This window comes from Manis pentadactyla, chromosome 10 (assembly GCF_030020395.1).
Source record: "Manis pentadactyla isolate mManPen7 chromosome 10, mManPen7.hap1, whole genome shotgun sequence".
Classification (NCBI taxonomy): domain Eukaryota; kingdom Metazoa; phylum Chordata; class Mammalia; order Pholidota; family Manidae; genus Manis; species Manis pentadactyla.
The window spans coordinates 48,774,651-48,797,409 of record NC_080028.1 but is presented as its reverse complement, the minus strand read 5'-3'; the positions used below and the strand labels follow the sequence as shown (position 1 = coordinate 48,797,409).

The 22,759-nt window shown below is 38.9% G+C and overlaps 1 pseudogene; it reads right to left on the bottom strand.

The window, feature by feature from the left end:
- Nucleotides 1–1,276: 1,276 nt before the first annotated feature.
- On the bottom strand, nt 1,277–22,319 carry LOC118931230 (olfactory receptor 6C2-like; annotated as a pseudogene).
- Nucleotides 22,320–22,759: the final 440 nt, after the last annotated feature.

Sequence of the window (22,759 nt, the reverse complement as noted above, 5' to 3'; positions counted from 1 at the left end):
GTATATCCATCCATAAAGTTTTTCTAATTTCTACTGAACTAGTGTTTATGTCTTCTTTCTGATTTTTAAGTTTAAATATGTTGCCCTTTGTTCATATTCATTCATGTTTGATAGAAATTTATCAATTTTCTTGAAATTTTTAAAAGAATCAACTTTTAGATTTTCTATATTTTAAAATTTGATTTTCTATCATTAGTAAAATCCATATTCTACAAATTTTGGACTAATTTTATGGGTTTTAAAAATTTTATAATGAGCAGTAATTGCTTTATTTTTGTTTCTATTATTTTATAAAGTAATTGGATACATTAATGTTTGCATAATTTTTTTACTTCTGTGTATAACTTTTTTATGTTTTATATGCATTGGTATGAAGTATCTCTATCTCATCTCATTCCATATGTATTTTCTAACTTCCAGAGATTTATATTTGGATTCATTATTTAATTCTTTATTTGTAGCATTAGTAAATTATTTTTATACAATTTGGAGTATAAAGCTCCATTTTAAATAGACAGTAGTACATGATATTTCCCACTTCCTCATCCACAGTTCATAACTCAAGAAAAACAGAAAACTCTTTTAGAGGAAATTGTTTTTTCATGAGAGTGGGCAGTTATTTCCCCCTAAATCACACTTTTAAAGTCTTGAATTTATTTTATCCTATTAGTTTTATGTGCTTTCACCACGTGGATCCTGACACTTCACCTCCCACCTCCATATGGACATTCAGCTCAAGTCCCTGTAACCCATAAGTCAACAACTTGCTCCTCTCCATCCTTTGTTTCTTGGGAATCCACAGATGATAGATGGGGTTATTTATCCTCATTTCTAATTGTTCTGTATCTGATACCTTACGATTGCCTACATTTTAAACTTTACTCTTACCTGTGATTTCAAAAGAATATTTGTGACATTTTATCTAGCATAGTTTTTTTGTGCATTTAGAGTATTAGAGATACCACTATCTTCTCTCTCAATGGTTCCTTGTCTTATTCCCTCATGCCTTCATTCATTCCATTCAGTATTTTATCATAAAACTTCAATTCCTATTTGAATATTTGTAGTATTTTATGGACATTTGAGTAATCGTTTATTTATTTCTATAATAAGTTACCAGTGTCATGAGAGACTGTTTTTTATTATGTTATAAAATTAAGTTACATGGGGTCACATATATCTAAAATGAATTTATGACAAATATGCTTCGATTTTCTTTACTGAGACAAATCTCCTACAAGAGGTGGATTAAATAGCAAAGGAAAGAAATGAGTTGAATAAGGTATAGTGTAAGTAAATCTAAAGAGGAACTGAGGAGCATAACAATTGAAATATAGATTATTAAAAGACAAATGTAATAAGCTTCAATAGAAAGGTTTGAAAGACACTCACCTTTTATTTTAACTCTTTTTATTCAGTGCTGTTTTATTTTTTTAAGAATGACACAATTCTTTTGATTGAGTCCTTGAAGGCTTTCTTCACTTGCTTATTTCTCAGTATATAAATAAATGGATTTAGGGTAGGTGAAATGGAAGAAATGAGCAGTGAAACCACTTTATTAATAGTCACTTCTTCTTTGGATGCAGGATTCATGTAAATGAAAATGCAGGTGCCATAAGTGATGGAAACCACAATCATGTGGGAAGAACAGGTGGAAAAGGCCTTTTTTCTTTGCTGGGCAGAAGGAAATCCTAAAGTTGTCTTGGTAATATAAGCATAGGACAGAACTATTCATATAAGGGTCACAATAAGGGTCAGCAAAGCACAAACTAAAACAGTTTGTTCCATGAACCATGTGTCTGAACATGATATCTTCATCAGGGGAGAGGTGTCACAGAGAAAATGATCAATGGCGTTTGAGTCACAGAATTTCAGATTTAGCCCCAGACTCAGTGGGGAGGTTATGACTAACAATCCAGCCAGCCAACAGCAATAAACAAGTCTCTTGCAGACCCTGCTGCTCATGATGGTCACATAATGCAATGGTTTGCAAATGGCCTCATAGCGGTCATAGGACATAGCAGCCAGCAGAAAAAATTCTGTTACTGCAAAGAGGTCAGTAAAAAACACTTGAACGACACAAGCCTTATAGGCAATGACCTTGTCACCTGTTGCTATGTTATACAAGTACCTGGGAATGCAAGCAGTTGTGAATGAGATCTCTAAGAAGGAGAAATTTTGCAAAAAAAAGTACATGGCTGTTTTAAGGTGGGGATCTGCCGGGGACCAAAGGACCCCCCACCCACAAAATGGCGAACTCCCTGTTTCTCTTCCGGGTTCTCTGCTCCCGCCGGCACCAGCCAAGGCCCCATCACCCCTCCACACGCTCCCGCCGGCACCACCTAAGGTCCAATCACCTGACCCACCCCTTCCTCGCTACCTGTATAAATTGATCCTGCAAACAATAAACTGCGCCAGCTTGATCAGACATCCTGTCTTGCTGGTCTTCCTCTGTGTCCCTTGCTTGTTTCATTTCTGTAGGCGTCTCCGGCTAAGCCCCCGAATAAGTTGCCACGCGGGCCGGGGCAGTCTGGCGCCCAACGTGGGGCTCGACGGGACCCCTGCTGAAACATCTACTCGTAGTCCTGGCCAGGCACTCATTTGAGACGTCGCGCGGGTAGGAGCCTGACGCCGACTCTGCATTGACGATCACTGCGGCCCACCCGTCCGTAATACAGATCCGTGAGAGGTGAGTAGACGCATCCCCCAAGCAAGATTTCAAAATTACTCTTGTGAGTTCAATTTTAGTAGTCTGATTGATTTTATCACTTCCCTCCAGTCTCCTGCCGCGATTTATTCCTTGTTTTGTCCTCTGGTTGTTCCTCTCTGAAAACCTTGTGCTTACTTTGGGCTGACGGCCCTTCACCTCGAAGGCATACCCAGGGGACTCTGACTACAGAGTCCCTGCCCTAGAGGGTCCGAGCAGGCGGATTATACCTGCCGGCTGTCCTACGTAAGCAAGGGCTCGTCTGAGCTGATGAGAGTGGCTCCACTGACTCAAGACATTGGTGTCGTCGCGGCTGACTTGGAGAGATTCAAATTTAGTTAGAGCAGAGGTTGTAACCATAGTGATGGGCAATTCTCTGAACTCCCACGAGGTATTTCTTAACGGAGTTAAGGATTCTCTCAGGACATGAGGTGTAAAGGTTAAGAAAAAGGATCTTAAGACACTTTTTTTCCTTCCTACATGAAAATTGTCCTTGGTTCCCCCTAGAGGGCACTATCAGTTGTAAACGCTGGGAAAGAGTTGGTGATGCCCTCCAAGATTTTACCAGACCTTTGGCCCTGAAAAGATCCCTGTCTCAGCATTCTCCTTTTGGAACCTTATTCATGATATCTTTAAAGTTCATTCACAAGACCCTGATATCAAAAATGTTATAGAAACAGGAGAAATAGCCCTTAGAGAAAACTCCCGACCACCCTCTACTTGCCCTTCAATAACTGTAGATATCCCTGAAGATCCCGCTGTTTCTCTTGAAGAAACTCCTAAGCCCCAATCTGAACAAAATGCTCCAGATCCTCAAGATGAACCTGAAAGTAAAGCTAGCAAATCTGATTCCCCCAAAATCCCCTCCATTTACCCCACATTCACGTCCTTAAGACGTCAAGACAATCATTTAAGCCCAGAAAATGAGGAGACATTAAGAAACCAAGCTGCTCATTCTCATGATCATGAAAACCCCTGGCGTCTCACAGCACCAGTCCTTTATGGTGCCACTAATGGACACTTTAAGCCTCCCCCATACAAACCTATTCCCCCCCAATGTGTACCTATGCTTCAAATCCCTGCTCTAGAGCCTCCTTATTACCCACCCCCCTTTTATCTGACCCCATCCGGCAAGCGAAAATCTCTCTAACCAAAGAAGTATCTTCACTTAAAGAACTTTTGTTGCAAAAACGTGAACATGTTCAGCTCATTAAAGAGATCAAAGCCCTTGAGGCTGAGGTGACATCATTGAGCCCCGCGCAGCCTCCCTCACTCCCCAAAAAACCTATAAAGAATGCAAAACCAAAAGACCCAGTCCTTGCCTTTCCAGTCACCCGCGGTCGCCGCCCAGAAACACCCCCGGAAGTCATAGAAGAGAGCAAGGACGAGAACGTCCCAGACTCCCAAGACCCAGATACCCCAGACCAAGAGCAGGATTCTGAGGGGGAGCCTTCAGACAATGAAGAGCCTAAGAATAATATAGAAAACCTAGCTAAAACCCAAAAATACCGCCGCCTAAACCTTAAACACTTAAAAGATTTAAAAGCAGCTCTTACCAATTATGGCCCCACAGCTCCTTTCACATTAGCCTTAATTGAAAGCCTGAGCGATCGGTGGCTGACCCCTAATGACTGGCTTTCTCTAGCGCGAGCTGCCTTGTCCGGGGGAGAGTATGTCTTGTGGCGTACTGACTTTGTAGAAAATTGCCGTGAGACTGCACAGCGCAATAGTGAAAGTAAAACCTCGCGCTCATGGACGAGAGATAAATTACTCGGGTGAAGCCCTTATGAAACAAATGAGGCCCAAGCAGCCTTCCCCCACTGGCCTTTTAGCTCAGGTCCAAAATGCAGCCTTAAAAGCCTGGCGGCGCCTTCCCCCTAAAGGCTCCGCTACTACCTCCCTAGCAAAAATCCGCCAAGGGCCTGACGAGCCTTACAGCAACTTCATTAGTCGCCTAACAGATGCTGCCGAGCGACTAGTTGGGGGAGGAGAAACAGAAAGTGCCTTTGTTAAACACCTGGCTTATGAAAATGCTAATCCGACCTGTCAAGAGACCATAAGACCTCACCGTTGTGGGAGTCTTTCTGATTATATTAAACTCTGTTCCGGGATAGGAACTTCACATACAATTGGACTGGCCATAGGGATGGCCCTAAAAGATATTAATAAAGATAGTAATAAACAAAAAACTTGCTTTAATTGCAATCAGCCAGGACATTTCGCCCGCCAGTGTCAGGCAGAGATTCAACTTCACCCGCCTCGTGCTCCCCTGCCCCGTGCTCCCCCAAAAACTGTTTGCCCTAGATGTCGGTGCGGTTTTCATTGGGCTAAAGAGTGCCGCTCTAAGACAACTGTTGAAGGCACACCCCTTCAACCACTCCAGGGAAACTCCCAGAGGGGCCAGCCCCTGGCCCCACCATCAAGCGCGAACCAAGGGGCTATCAGGTTCGTTCCCCCAGCTCAACAGCAGCAGCTTCTCCCTGCGCAGACATCAGCTCCCTCTCCCGTGCCACCCCGGGAAGTGCAGGATTGGACCTCTGTTCCGCCACCAGCACAATATTAATTCCTGACCAAGGGGTCCAGCTGCTCCCCACAGAAACTTATGGACCCTTACCTTCAGGCACCTTTGGTCTAATCTTAGGACGAGGGAGCTCTGCATTAGTTGGCCTCCATATTATACCAGGAGTTATAGACAATGATTATACAGGACAAATTACCCTCCTAGCCTCTGCTCCTATGGGTCCAATATCTATGTCAAAAGGGAAACGAATAGCCCAACTCCTACTACTCCCGTTAGATTCAACACATAAAAGTTATAATAAAAATTTCAGATTAAATGCTGCCTTTGGCTCCTCTGATGCTTATTGGGTACAACAAATCACCACCGAAAGGCCATTGCTAACCCTACAACTAGATGGCAAGTCCTTTGAAGGATTAGTTGATACAGGAGCAGATGCTACAGTAATATCAGCCCAACAGTGGCCTCCTAGTTGGCCCTGTAGTACAACTGTAACCCATCTCAAAGGCATTGGCCAATCCACAAACCCCAAACAAAGTTCTAAAATCTTATCCTGGAGAGATAAAGAAGGGAATTCCGGACAAGTCCAACCTTACATAGTAGCTGGATTACCCATTAACTTGTGGGGACGTGACATTTTATCCCAATTAAAACTTGTCATGGCCAGCCCAAATGATGTTATTGCCCAACAAATGCTTAACCAAGGCTATTTGCCCAGCCAGGGCCTAGGAAAAAATAGTCAAGGCATAAAAGAACCCCTTATTGTCATACCCAAAACTGATCGTTCAGGATTAGGGAGTAAAAATTTTCCATGATGGCCATTGACTTTCCTGTACCCCACGCAGATAAGATAAAGTAGAAATCAGACTCCCCTGTCTGGGTAGATCAATGGCCTTTAAATCAAGAAAAACTCACAGCAGCTGCTAAGTTAGTACAGGAACAATTAACTGCTGGACACTTAGAACCCACCATCTCTCCTTGGAACACTCCTATATTTGTAATTAAAAAGAAATCAGGAGAATGGAGGCTCCTCCAGGACCTCAGAGAAATCAACAAAACCATGTTCTCAATGGGGGTCCTTCAACCTGGTCTCCCCTCTCCCATAGCCATCCCAGCTAATTATTTTAAGATCATCATTGATCTTAAAGATTGTTTCTTTACTATCCCTCTCCATCCCCAAGATAGAGAACGCTTTGCGTTTAGTATTCCTGCCACCAATTTCTAAGGGCGAATGCATCGCTACCAGTGGAAAGTCCTCCCTCAAGGTATGGCGAACAGCCCCACACTGTGTCAAAAATTTGTGGCTCAAGCCGTAGATCCCCTCAGGTCCAGATGGCCTTCCACCTATATCATTCATTACATGGATGATATCCTCCTGGCTGGGGCATCCAACTCTGAAGTCATGAAATGTAGTCAAGAATTGACCACCCGTCTCACCTCTTTCGGTCTCCAAATTGCTCCAAACAAAGTTCAATTAACAGATCCCTATTACTACCTGGGCTTTGAACTAACTCCAAACAAAATCACTACCCAAAAGATTCAATTAAAAACATCACACTTACAAACATTGAATGATTTCCAAAAATTCTTGGGAGATATTAATTGGCTTAGACCCTATCTCAAATTAACTACTGGAGAGTTAAAACCCCTTTTTGATATACTGCAAGGAGATTCTGATCCCCGATCCCCTCGGAAATTGTCCATTGAAGCGAAGGAAACCTTAAACATTATTGAAACAGCTATACAACAACAACAAATTACATTCTTATCCTATGACAGGCCCTTCGCTCTCATCATCTGTAATACGCAACACACTCCTACTGGAGTTTTATGGCAAGGTAATCCTTTATTGTGGATCCATTTGCCCTCTTCACCACCTAAAGTCCTTATCACATACCCTTCATTAGTTGCAAAGATCATAAAAGCAGGCAGAGAGAAAAGCTGCCAACATTTTGGCAGAGATCCTGATCAGCTCATCATTCCTTACACAAAAGAGCAAACAGATTGGCTTTCCCAAAATGTAGATGATTGGATTATATCCCTTGCTTCTTTTCAAGGTAAAATCGATAATCACTATCCCTCACATAAACTCCAATTCTCACGACTACATCCCTTTATTTTCCCAAAAAGAACCTCATCCACTCCTTTAGAAAATGCCTCTTTAGTTTTCTCAGATGGCTCCTCCTCTGGCATTGCTGCCTATGTTATTGGCTCATAGAGTTACAGCATCCAATCACCCTTTAAATCAGCTCAACTCGTAGAATTATTTGCTATTTTACAAGTTTTCAAAATGCTGAGCCAAATCCCTTTTAATCTGTATACCGACAGTGCCTACATAGCATATTCAATTCCTATTTTAGAAACTGTTCCTTACATTAAACCCTCTACCAACGCCATTTCCCTCTTTCAACAACTCCAAACCTACATATTACTTAGACAAGCCCCTTTCTATATAGGCCACCTGCAAGCCCACACCGACCTCCCTAGTCCCCTCTCCCAAGGTAATGCCCTTGCAGATAAAAATACCCGCTTTATGTATTTTATTATGACCGATGCAGTCACCAAAGCTAGTCAATACCATTTTCTTCATCATGTGAATGCTCACACTCTTCGACTTTTATTTAAACTCACCAGAGAACAAGCTAGGCAAATTGTTAAAAATTGTCCGGGGTGTGTTACCTCACTGCCCCTTCCTCATTTAGGAGTTAATCCAAGAGGCCTACTCCCTAATGAAATCTGGCAGACGGATGTTACTCATATTTCTGAATTTGGTGCTCTTAAATATACTCATGTGACCATTGATACTTACAGTGGTTTTATATTTGCCACTCTCCACAGTGGTGAAGCTGCCAAAAATGTTATAGCCCATGTTCTTCAATGCATTACTGTTATTGGCAAACCTCAAATCATTAAAACAGACAATGGACCAGGATACACCTCACAAGCATTTCAAAATTTTTGCCATCAATTTTAAATTAAAAACATCACAGGTATCCCTTACAATCCCCAAGGACAGGGAATACTTGAACGAGCTCATCAAACTTTAAAAGGTATGATCAATAAACTCAAAACCAATACTGTGTATCCTGTAAAAGGCTCTCCAAAGAACCTCCTCAATCATGCCTTGTTCACACTTAATTTTCTACAATTAGATGATAATGGTAAGTCTGTAGCAGATAAGCTGTGGCACCCTGAAACCAAAACAAAGTTTGCAGAAGTTCTATGGAAAGATCCGCTTATCTCCAAGTGGCACGGTCCCGACCCAGTTCTTATCTGGGGCAGAGGACACGCCTGTGTATATGATACACTGGGAAATGGACCTCGATGGTTACCTGAACGCCTTGTCAAACCCATCAATACCACTGTGAAAGAAAAAAATAACCTAACACATTCCAGAGAGTTGGAAGAAAACATAGGCAAAAACCTCTTAGACATAAACATGAGTGACCTCTTCTTGAATATATCTCCCCGCGCAAGGAAAACAAAAGCAAAAATGAACAAGTGGGACTATATTAAGCTGAAAAGCTTCTGTACAGCAAAAGACACCATCAATAGAACAAAAAGGAACCCTACAGAATGGGAGAATATATTTGAAAATGACACATCCGATAAAGGCTTGACGTTCAGAATATATAAAGAGCTCACACGCCTCAACAAACAAAAAACAAATAACCCAATTCAAAAATGGGCTGAGGAACTGAACAGACGTTTCTCCGAAACCGAAATACAGATGGCCAACAGACACATGAAAAGATGCTCCACATCGCTAATTATCAGAGAAATGCAAATTAAAACTACAATGAGGTATCACTTCACACCAGTAAGGATGGCAGCCATCCAAAAGACAAACAACAACAAATGTTGGCGAGGCTTAGGAGAAAGGGGAACCCTCCTACACTGCTGGTGGGAATGTAAGTTAGTTCAACCATTGTGGAAAGCAGTATGGAGGTACATCAAAATACTCAAAACAGACTTACCATTTGACCCAGGAATTGCACTCCTAGCAATTTACCCTAAGAATGCAGCAATCAAGTATGAGAAAGATCAGTGCACCCCTATGTTTATCGCAGCACTATTTACAATAGCCAAGAATTGGAAGCAACCTAAATGTCCATCGATAGATGAATGGATAAAGAAGATGTGGTACAATATACAATGGAATACTACTCAGCCATAAGAAAAGGGCAAATCCAACTATTTGCAGCAACATGGATGGAGCTGGAGGGTATTATGCTCAGTGAAACAAGCCAAGCGGAGAAAGAGAAATACCAAATGATTTCACTTATCTGTGGAATATAAGAACAAAGGAAAAACTGAAGGAACAAAACAGCACCAGAATCACAGAACTCAAGACTGGACTAACAGGTACCAAAGGGAAAGGGACTGGGGAGGATGGGTGGGCATGGAGGGATAAGGGGGGGAGAGAAGTAGGGGGTATTAACATTAGCATGCATTGGGGGGTAGGAGAAAAGGGAGGGCTGTACAACACAGAGAAGGCAAGTAGGGATTCTACAACATTTTGCTATGCTGATGGACAGTGACTGTAAAAGGGTTTATAGGGGGGACCTGGTATAGGGGAGAGCCTAGTAAACATAATATTCGTCATGTAAGTGTAGATTAGTGATACCAGAAAAAAAAAAAAAAAAAAGGCAGTTCCTATGTGGTAACCGGTAACCTCTAATGAGTTCTACACAAGGGTATAAAGGGCATATAAAAGTGTAGGCAAAGGGTCTGTTTGTGTTTATACAGAGGATCAAAGCCTAATTGGGCTACCACGAAAATGAACTACGATACGATATGAAAAAGAACTTCCAACATCAGCACTCTCTGGAAGACTCATACCAGAAGATGATCATCAAAAACCCCAATAAAGATCCATGCACCGCTACAGCTGTAGATGCACTCATCCCACCAGGTCCTGGATTTTCCATGGGAATGAGGAAGGAGATAACTAAGCTGGCCTGTGCATACACTAAAACAACAAATTTGACTGGATCTATACTGTTGGAACTCAATCAAGAATTAGGAGAAGTGCAAATTGTAGCGCTCCAAAATCTTAGAACTACAGACTATTTACTGTTAAAAGAACATAAGGGATGTGAACATTCCCCAGGAATGGGTTTTGTCTGATTTCTCTCAGACTGTTCAAGTTCAGTTGGATTATATCCACCATATCATAGATAAGTTTTCACAAATGCCTAAGGTGCCTAACTTGTTTTCTTGGTTTCACTGAAGATGGCTGGTAATTACAGGTATGCTTTGGTTATGTAACTATACTCCTATTATGTTAATGTGTGTGCAGAATTTAATTAGTAGCTTAAAACCTATACATGCTGAAGTTACTCTACAAGAAGATATGTCAAAGAAATAATCAATCTTCCCATGTTTTCTTCCGCCTGCTACTTCTATAGCTTTTCTTCTTCCTTCCTAATTACAACCCTTAAATAGAATTCGTGCCTCATATCAAATTTACCGAATATCATAATTCTTCCAAGTGATAAAGATACCTCAAGACAAATGCTGGGCATAGAAGCCACAGGGCATAAATATGCAAAGAAATAAAAAGCTAACCATTTCAAACAATAAGGCTTCTCTCTCACTTTCCAACTTTACATTTCCCTGTATGGCCCCGGAAGATGACTGGTTAGCCAGAGACGGGTAAGATTCCTCAAGGGAGGAACAACCTAAGACAGGCACAGTCACAGGGGGGTCATCAGGTGAGAAATTGGGGATCAACAGAGGTGAGGCTTAGAACCTCACCCCCCCTGTTCTGAGAGAAATCTTCTGCATTCGTGGATGTTTTATTGCCCTTGTCTAGCTTGGATTAACACATAGTCTACAGGCACACACCTGATCATCTACATTTGCTCTCTTACAACACTAAACTATGTTTTCTACCTTTATCTTGTATCTACCTACCACTTCAGCATTTTATTTAAAATAATAATAATAAAGAGAGAAATGTGGTATCCACATATAAATCAAGTATAAAAATCAAATCAGTATTCATATTTGAACTGACTGTTTATAGTTCATAATGCATGAGCAAAACCGAAGGTTTCTGTGATGACTGCCCTTGTACTGTTCACCATGTAAGAACTTATTCACTATGTAAGAATTTGTTCCCCATGTAAGAACTTGTTTGTTATGCCTCAGAAGATTGGAGACTGATGAAAATTAGGCTTGGGGTGGATTAATGATTGTGCATTGAGCATTGACTCCCCTATACAGAATTTTATTGTTGTTAACAACCATTTGATCAATAAATACGAGAGATGCCCTCACAAAAAAAAAAAAAAAGTAAACACTTCCAATGGTAAAATAATAAGTAACCGGGATGTAATGAATATAGTCAAGATATTTTAACAGCTTGGTATGGTGATAGCTGGTACCTAGAATTGTCATGTATATAAATGTTGAATCACTATGTTGTACACCTGAAACTAATGTAATGTAATACTGTGTGTCAACTACCCTTCAATAAAAAATAATTAACTAAAAAAAAAAAAAAAGAAAAGCACTGAGAACTTTACTGACAAAGTAGCTACCTGACCATGATGCTGTTCACAGCCTATCCTTTCTCCTATAGATGTTGCAGCAGTCTAGAAACTGCCCTTTCTAAACCTTCAAGAGAATCAGACGTGAGCATATTATCAGCGCTGTGATACAGTCGCACCATTTGTGGTTTTTTCCATGCAGCCCAGTCCGAGGTTACAAGTCTGTGAAAAATGGTGGAACTTTGGAGGATTCCTATGGAAGGACAGTGATTGTCCACTGCCGGCCTCCCCGATGAAGGCAAACTGTTCCTGACATTCCTGATCTATATCAGTAGAGAAAAAAGCATTATTAAGATCCACAGCATAATGATTCTTCCCTAGTTCACGACTGAGTGGGACCATAAGGACTGCTATAGAGAGGACAGCAGCATGAAAAGGGGGTGTGACTTTATTCAATTCCCTGTAATCCACAGTCGTATGCCAGAAACTATCTGGCTTTTCACTATACAGACCAGGCAATTAAATGGGTCGTAATTGGGCTTTATGATGCCTACTTTCTCCAAATCCTGTAGAGTTTCTCCAAATTCCTTGTGTCCCCCAGGCAATTTATACTGCTTTCTATTTGTCACCCACCAAGGTATAGGTAGAGCTACAGGCGGGTGCTTAGCATGTCCTCTCAGAACTGCCTTTACCACACATAACCTTCAGTCTGAACTCACCTGCAGTGGTCTGTAGCCACAGGCCCTGCTGGATATCTAACCACAAAATATACTCAGGGATGGGAGAAATGTACACAGTGTACTCCTTTGGGGATAAACATCTTATCAGCTTCATCATTCCCTGGGGATGCCAAAGGCAAATGGCCAGTCACATGATATACCATCTCCAGGGCTGAAGGCACCTCTCCCGCAAAAGAACCCCACCAAACCTCTTTGGTCTGGTGCATGTTCCCTCCCCACTCCCTTTGTATTCACCTATTGACATGGAGATGCCCTACTTCTCTCCACCCCTTGGAAACACCTATTGACATGGACATTCACTAAGGCCAGGCAAGAGATTCTGTAAATATTGCAACTTTACCCACTGCAGCCAAGAAATAAAACATTCCAGGGTGATAGAGAAAAGTAATGTTAATATGTTGATAATGATTTAAACCAAACAGTATCTGGTTATTATTGTATCTTATCTCCTTTTATAAATGTTTAAAAACCCTACTAACAAACAGTTTCAAAAACAAGGTTACTGAATAATTTCTACAAAATTTATTTGCTTGAGATTGGAATAAAATCACTACTAATGACTGGCTATGTGTAAGACAAGCACAGTGCCCTCTCACCTCTATTTGCCTCTGAGTCAGATGGCTGGAGCAGAATGTCCTCACCTATTGTTTCAAAAATGTCCAGCTTCTAACTTGGCAGGAAAATCAAGCCAATTTAGGGAACCTCCCTCATCTTAGTCAGCTTCTTCAATCTATGTTTATCATGAATGAAACAACTATTCGTACTCATCTGAATCCTGTGTCTACTTCTCAATTTGTTCCAAACTCACATTGAGAATATATGTGATTAAATAATAGCAATTAGTAGACAGGCTGTGGTTTAGAAAACTAATATCACGGATATCCTATACATATGTGACCAAGCTGTAAGCCCAGATAATAAACCAGGCCTGAATAGAAAATGATTTTTCACCATTGGTTAAAGAAGTCAGAAATCAGTAATGTGACAGCAGTTAAATCCATTGTTATCACTGATGACTTGATATTCAGAAGCTGAAATCTACACCCTTCATTTAGTCTTGTATTTAGGCTAGGGAACTCCCACATGGAAAAAAAAAGCAAAGGTCAAATATTAATTGAAGCATATATATTGCCTAGATTTAAGCTGATGGATTAATAGCATAGGTTATGGTAGAATCAAAGAATCAGAGCAGCTAAATATCTCAGAAATCTGAAGTTGAACCACAGCCATAGGGTGAGGATACCTGCTCAGATGCTTTCTTCTGGTTGAAACGTGGAAGGCCACTAAATATTTCTGGTCCAAGTTGGGGGCTGAAACTTGGAGAACCTTTCTCTCAAGTACTCTTAAATTTTGAGAAATCGATTCAGAGCCCTCCAGGTTCTTAATGGGCTCATATGAGGAAGCTCTGCATAGAACAGGTGATTAGCAATTAGAAAAATGCCTGGGGGAAGGCTTTTCTCAGTGAGTTTGAATATCCACATTACCAGGCTCTTTTTTATTTTCACCTCTCTGACTTTTACTTCTTTTTCCAATTCCACTTGCTCTTTACTTCTATATACTGGTAACCTTACTTTTTAAAATTTAATGTTACAGTATTTATAGCATATCATCCATTATAGAAATTAATATCATTTATCATTATATCATTACATTATTAGTATTAATATTCATAATGTGTATCATATAAATGCATTATATTTTACTTTTCTCTTTGTACTTTGTTAATGAAATAAGTCTTCCTCAAATTTACTACCGATAAGTATTTCTTGTGAGTTTCCTTGAAAGCATGTCTGGAGAGTCAGACACATTTACTTGAATAAATAGTTCCTTTAAAAAATCAATAAATTAGTTTTGAGTCCTAGTTCTACTACTCGCTAGCAGTAATTCACTTTTCTAAACTTTTGTTTCTCCACATTTCTTCAGTGTAAATTTTGACTATAGATATAACCCTTGTAGGGTTCTTTTTAGGATTATCAATATTACACATTGTCCACAAATTCTTGCTTACTTTTTATTTCCTTCAGATATTTAGAAATAAATATTTTAACAGGATTGTTACTTACATCCATGCCTTTTTTTATCTCTTGTTCACAGATTAATGTCAAATGTTAATTCTTTGTTTTTTCTCCTCACATAATAGTTCCATTTTGTATCATCAGAAGTTTCAAATCATCATATTGGAAAATTATTTATTATGCAAGCAATATTTGTCTAGATGCCAAGCATAAATCATACAAGAATTTGGTATACGAGGCAGACATTCTCCAGGGCATTTTCCATTGACGGTAGAATGAAAACAAGTAAACATTGGTAGGGTATGAAAGCAGTGAGTAAGTGATGACACTAGTGTGAATGTATCAGACTAACCCAGGCCTGGTGGTCCATAGTGAAATCATAAGACAAGGTCAGCAAAAAATTCTTTGCAGGAATGTCATTTAAATTGGAGGACCCTCAGAGATTGGAAGGTTTAAAATGGAGGGAAAATTCCTGCCTACCCGGGCCATGATAAGAGAAGTGGCCTGAAGTAAGAGAACAAGGATCAGAAAAAGTTTTAGTATGTTGCACTATAGAGGTGAAAGTTGGTACAGAATGTAACAAGTAATTAAATGCTGATCTTTCTTTAGGGTATTACCGTTAGGTGCTATAGTTCTGGGGGTAAGGGGTTCCCCTGGCCTGGGCAAGTTCCCTATAAATCTGCAGAAACACATAGAGGACACGAGGAAGGGCAAGTTGGGAGGAGGTCTTATTGCTCGCAGCTTGCTTGAGGTTGCTAGCCAGTCCTCACTGCATCCATCCCTTCTGATTGTGGCTCACGCTCTATCCCGCAGACTGCCCCTTCCACCAGGATCTCCATGGATGGGTCCTTGGAGACTGGTGTGCTCCACACCAATTAGGTACCAGGAATGGAGGGGAGGAAAGAATGGCCGTTTTCTCTCCACCCCTTGACAGGAGAGTGTCTGCTGTGGCAAACACCCACTGCTATTTAAATGGACTAAAGACAGGAGGGAAATTATGGAAACTTTGGGTAAACACTTTCATTTACCCCACACGTGCATAATTTTGCCTTTAAAATGACATTTTGGTTTTTTTTAATAAAGCAAATGATCACATCGATATTGATATTCACATTATATTCTGTTTCTCTTTTTTTCTATTCCAGAATATTTGGCTTACTGGTTATGAATTTATCACTCTTCTAGTCCTGTATTAGTTTTCTTGGTCAAGCAGCTGATTGCTTAAATACTCCACATTCAAGAGTTCACATTTCATTTGGTACATCAATATCAATCTCTTTTATGTAACTTTAGAAGATTTATCTATAACAGGAAATACCAATACATTTTTCTCTTCATTTTAACTGAATTCATGTCCCTTTCACAATCTTTAAAAAACTTTTATATTGGATTGGATCCAGTCAGTAAAATACGTGAATCTTGGGATTTTAAAGATTGCTCAGTAGTAAATGCTTCTTTCAAATCCTAAATCGTATACTTATTCCTTGTTTTAAATGTATCTTAGGTTCATGAAATATTTCCTTGTTACACTTAGAAAATTATTGATTCTTTTCAATATTATTTCTCTTCTTATTTAAGATAGGAGATTTCTTGTTTATTCTTTTTTTGTTTGTGTTTTATTTGGAAGAATGATGTGCACCATGGCACTAATATTTTATGATAAATTTCCCAATCCTTTCAGCATTGGTAAGGAAATATTAAGAAATCATGTTTAGATTTCCTGAAACACCTATTCTCACTTATCTTCATCAAGATTATCATCTCAAAGAGGTTTCTTTATAAGGTGATGAAAGGGGTGACTTGACCAGCATCAGTACTGAATGGAAGGCCACGCCCAGACTGGGAAAAGAGAAAATTCCATAGAAACTGAAGAAAATATGCTTAGAGACACTGACATCAATGTTCCCCTCATTCTTTGAGAATAATGTAAATCTTTTGACTAAGTCATTAAAGGCCTGTTTCACTTGTTTGTTCCTCAGAGTGTAAATAAATGGGTTTAACATGGGGGAAGTGGAATTAGTGAGTATTGACACTCCCTTTTTAATGGCCATTTTAGTTTTTGCTAAAGGTTTGATATAAACAAAGATGCAGCTGCCATAGGTGATGGAAACCACGATCATGTGGGAAGAGCAGGTGGAAAAGGCTCTTGTCCTCTGCTGGGCAGAGGGTAGTCTTAGAATTGTTCTGATGATGTACATGTAGGACAGAACCACACACACCAGTCATGAGGAAAGTCATCACAGCACAGACAATAACCATCTGCTCTGTGCGCCATGTATCTGAGCATGAGATCTTCAGCATAGGGTTAGCATCACATGCAAAGTGGTCGGTGGCATTAGAGGCATGGAATTCCAGGTCCAGTGCCAAGGTAAGTGGTGGTGATATGATCAACAAAGAAGTCATCCAACAGCAGAAGACAAGCCTTTTTGCAGACTCTGTAGTTCATAGTAGTCATGTAATGCAGGGGTTTGCAGATGGCTACATCTCGAGCAAAGGACATGGTGGCCAGGAGAAAAAATTCTGTTACTGCAAAAACATCTGTAAAAAATAGTTGGCATATACAAGCATTATAGGTAATAGTCCTGTCACCTGTTGATATACTGTACAAGAATCTAGGAATGCATACCTATTCTTTATTTAAGTGGGCTTGAACTGACTTCAGAGGACTGGGTTGCTCAGGACTGCTAAAGCCTCAGACACCAGAACTGTGAAGTTCTGAAGCATATGAAAAAATTTGCAACCCTTCCTTTAACATGACTACATGATTGCGTTGTCCTAAAGCGGAGCTGTCTGCTTTTCTGGCACCCCTTCCTTTGAGATGGTTTGAATTCACTGTTTACCTCCCCAAAGCTGAACTTATTACCCCCTCCATTAGTAGTGGCTGGTGCATAACTAGGAGCCACGTAAATAAATGTTGAATTTTTCCAAGGAAAAAGAAAAAAATGAATCTAGGATTGCACACAGAAGTAAATGGGAATTCTAGCAAGGAAAAATTTTGGAGAAAAAAGTACATCACAGTTTTTTAAGGTGATAATCCACTAATGTGAGGATGATGATACTCAGGTTTCCAGTTACACTCAACATGTAGGTGTTAAGCAGAAATATAAAAATCAGAATCTGTAGCTGAGGGTCATCTGTCAACCCCAGGAGGATGAAAGTGGTGAGGATGTGTGGTTTCTCATTCCTGGGTCCTGACTTTTGCCCAATCTGCATGTAATAGTGAGGGATTAAAATGTGAGAAGATGGTGGGAAAAAAAATGTGTTACATTGGATTTTGTTCAGAAAAGCCAAGCAATGTATTTTATTTTACTTAATAATGAATTTTTTAACTAATTCATATGCTCAACTCTGTTGATAGCCTATCATCGATTGGTTAGAAACCTGGCTTTCAAATGTTTTTACTACAACGTATGGTAAGACAGACATTTCATATAGCAGCCCAGTGTACATATTTACACACACACACAAATACACACATATATATCTATAACAAAAATGTGAGTAAAATGCTAATAACCCTTCAGTGCCCTGCTCTCTGATGTTTTATTTTCTAATGTATCTTATTAAAAATAAATACAAATATCATCTAATAGATTTTATAGTGTACTAAATGGTCATGACCTGTGTTCAAAAAAAAACTTTTTATGGATCTTTTGAATAATATAGTCCAAAGAAAAGATTATTTTCAATGATAGTTTTTTAAATGTGTACTGTCTGTTTAATTTGTACTTTGCAATAGATTGGTTCATAGCACATTTCTCCCCTTTAAGAATATTTCCCTTATCACTAAACAAAATTTTACTCAGTGTCACTATCTGCTTGTAACCTTTTTTCCTGAATAAATTAAAAACATATGAGATGTGTTTGTGACACAAGATGCTTCTAGATCCATCTACCAACACAGTTGAAGACCCTGTTCCACTGCACAAGTCATCCTATGTGGGCTACCTGTCTGGAAAAAAATTTCATCTAACCATTTATGTTTTTTCCCTCCAGTTTACTACATCCATTTACCGATTCTGACCTATACTTGGTTCTTGGTGATTCATTCCTTTTTTCTACTTGGATTTTTCAGAGAAGTCCTTCCAAATCTCCCAAGCCATGTTAAGAACTCTTTATGTGTTTTTGTCACACTCTATGCTTAATAGAGGATGTGAAAAAATTATTGGAAACATGATTTTTTTGTCTTGTTTAATGTAATAACCACAGAGCAAGGAGAATAAGATATAGAGTTTATTCAAGGTAATATTTACCCTCAGACCTAGATCAAGTCATATTATTTATTAACTGAACTCAGTGTTAAAAATACTCTGACAACTCTTACTTTTCCTGTATCTATGACTCTAGTTTATGGGATTCTTGGTGGCTTTTATGTTTGATGGAGGAAATGCTCTGAGGGCTCCTGAGTCACACTGTCACCTGACTACACATTCAGAATACATATAAAACCTGCATGAAGGCAAAAAAAGTGTTACCTGACTTGATCCTGTGTTTGGCAGAGAAACAGTTTTGCTTTTATGGATTCCATTCCTGCTTCCCCAATACACCTGTCAGAAACATATTAACAACAGAGTTTAAAACTGTTGAATTCTGGATTTGGATCATCAACTGGTCATTTGTTATTCCTCAGTTAACACCAACTAACTACATTATTGCCTGCTAAATGATTTTGTTCACCAATGCTTGTTTAAGGCCATAAATACATTGAAAATAAAACCCCACATCATTTGCTATATAAATTCTAATTAATTGGCTATGTGAGGGTTTCGCTTAATTGCTTTAATGTAGTCCTTTTCTTCAGAAGTGGGAGATACTCTGTACTCACCATCTGACCATTTCCCATAGTAATTCTTCCAAGAGTTTACAGGCTTTTTGGTAAAGGGATGCAGGGATGACCCTTGTTCCATGTTTTAGGATGAGCTGGGCACTCCCAAGAATATGAGCATCACACAACTAACAATAAATTACATGAAGAGTAACAATAGATTGAGCAATTAAAATAATTAAGTAGATAATAGACTAAAGATACAGAAAAGGAAACATACAGAGGCCACCGACCTCTCTTTCCTTTAGTCTTAACACAACTGTGCCTTACCCAACCCTGGAAACTGTAAGCCTTGTTCTTGCTCCTAAATATCTTGAAAATATATTGACACTATAGTAGATTAATGTTTTCCTTATTTTGTCTCTTAGAAAACTGAACACTTTAGATAGAGTGCAGAAATGCAAATTTTGTCAGCAGACGATTTCCAATTCAAGGTTGTTTAAAGAAGTCCTTCATTTCACTTACTTTAAGGTGACCTACTATTTGTTGATATACAAATCCAGCCCTAACAAAGTCTTCAATCAATTCAAAATTATAAACTTTAATTTCTTTTTAGCACAATTCAGTTAACTATTCATATCTCTCTACTTTTGGTAAAACATATCAAACTGTTTCTTAAAAAAAATAATTCTCTAAGTCTCTCAAAGACCACAGCCATATTGATTTCAGCTTGGTGTTTATCCCTGTACTTCCTGGGACTAGAAGGATGAGGAAAGGTTCGCATAGGCGTATATGTGGACACAAACCCCAGATGAATTAGGCTCCAAAGTCGTTTATGAATCTTCTGTGTAATATTTTGGCAAAGATTCTGAAACAGGCAGCAATGGGGACAATGTCCTCAGAGAATTGAAAATTCCACAACATTATTCAACATAGGACTTGACACAAAATAAAAAGCAAATGAAAAAGAGCAAGCCTACCTTTTCCTCCTTTAATTCAATAACATCTATAGCTGCTAAATGCTGTAACAGAATACAAATTACCCATTTTCTCCTTTAGTAACATATGTTTACCTTAAGTAATTGCTTTTTATTATTTAAAAATTAAGATAACAAAACTAGGAAAATTAAACTTAATAACCACTCTCAGTGTCTCAGATTATACCCTCCATACATTTCTTGTATAAATATATTCACATTAATTGGTATATTCACAAATATGAAGTATCCTTTATGTGTTGTTTTTAAATTTATTTTGACAAATAAAATATGAAGATTCTTTTTATCTCAATAGTTATAAGTTTGTATAATTGGGGAATATCTAATTTTTTTTTGGTGCATTCTCTCCTAATTGGAAATCAATCCTAACAGCTGAAACTTTGTGATTCTTTAAAAAAACATTTTCCTGCTATAAAAAAATTGAATACCCCAAGCTAATTCTGACTCTCTAATTTTTTAAATATATTTTTTATTATACATTTTACTTTTATTATAAATTTGTTATTTCCTTTAAATCAACCTTCAGCTATGATGCAGAATACATTTTTGTACTTTTGAAATAGGGAAGTTTTATGCTTGCAGCTTTGTTATTGTTCTCTTGAGTGCTTTGGCTTTTGGGGATCTTTTGTGGTTTTACATGAATTTCAATAATTTTTTTATTTCTGTGAAAAATGACATTGATATTTTGATGCAGAGTGTATTGAATCTATAAATCACTTTGGTAGTATGGATATTTTACTGTGTTAGATCTTTCAATCCACAGACACAAGATGTCTTCCATTTATTTTTCTTCTTTCATATCTTCAAAAACTGTTTTTTACAATTTTCAATGTACAAGTCTTTCATTTCTTTAAGTTTTCTCCTAAATATTTTATTATTATAGATTACTGTGATATGATTTAAAAGAGATACATATTTGGTCACTCAGATTAGAAATATATATTACCCAGGTATATTTGGTCTCTATCTATAGTTCCTGAAAACATGGCAGAGACTTAAAGGTGAGATGGGTGTCTTCTCATGTTAATGAGGGACTTTTGGACCCCACCGAAGGGTTGGGACTAGAGTTTGAATCAGCCAATGGCAAAAGATACAGTCAATCATGACTATGCAATGAAGCTTTCACAAAAACCCATGAGAAGAGCACATCCCACTCTCACATCCTGCTTCTTGAGAAAACTTCCACACTTGAGGAACCAGAGCACGCCCACATGCCACCAAGCCAGGCCCCAAACTCCACAAGAAGAGAACCTCCTTTATTTGGGATCTTGCCCTATGTATTTTTCATCTGGCTGTTAACTTGTATCCTTTATGGCATCATTTATTAAACTGCTAAGCATGCTTTCCTGAGTTCTGTGAGTCACTCTAGCGAATTCATCAAACCGAAGGGGGAAGTCACTGGAACATCCAGTTTATTGCTGGTTGGTCAAAAGCACAAGGAACAGCCTAGGGCTTGCTACTGGCATCTGGATTGGGGAGTGGATGGCAGTCTTGCAAGATGGAGTCATTAGCCTGGGGAATCTGGTGCTGTCTCCTGGCAGAAAGTCAGAATTGAGTTGAATTCTTGGATACCTGCTGGTGTTGGATGATTGCCTGGTGTTTTGCATGGGAAGACACACACACACACACACACACAGCATGGGAACACACACACACAGCATGGGAAAACACACACAGCATGGGAAGACACACACACACACACACACACACACACACACACACACAGGAATTGGGTCCAGGAACCCAAAAGGAGATATATACTACTGCTGTGAATGTATGAAAAAACACAATGATATTGTAAACGGAACTGGTTTCTTAATTTCCATTTCAGATAGTTCATTGTTAGTGTATAGAAGTACAACTTATTTTTATTTTTGTCCTGTAATTTACTGAATTTATTTATTAGTTCCAACAGCTTTTAGTGGAGTCTTTACAGTTTGCTAAGGCTAAGTCATCTGCCAACACATAATTCTACTACTTTCATTCCTATTTACATCCCCTTTAATTAATTTTTCTTACCTGGTTGCCCTGACTAGGATTTCCAATACTATTTTGAACAGAAGTGTCAAGAGTAGGCATGTTTATCTTATTCCTGATCTTAGAGGGAAAGGTCTCCATTTTTTACAACTGAGGATCATGTTACCTGTAGGTTTCATGTATGTTGCCTTATTATGTGAGATAACTAACTTCCTTCTATAACCAGTTAGAGTGATTTTAATCATGAAAGCATTTGAAATTGTCACGGGCATTTTCTGTATCTACTGAGATATACATGTGATTTGTATCCTCCATTCTATTAATCATATATATTGATTTTCATGTTGAAATACTCTTGCATCCCAGGGATAAACCCCACTTGGTCATGTTACATGCTCCCTTTTAAGTTGCTGTTCAATTTCTCATGCTCATATTTTGTTGAGCATTTTTGTGTCTATGTTCAACAGAAATATTGGCCTATAGTTTCCTTTGCTTGTAGTAACATATCTGGCTTTGGAATTTGGGTAATACTAACCTCATAA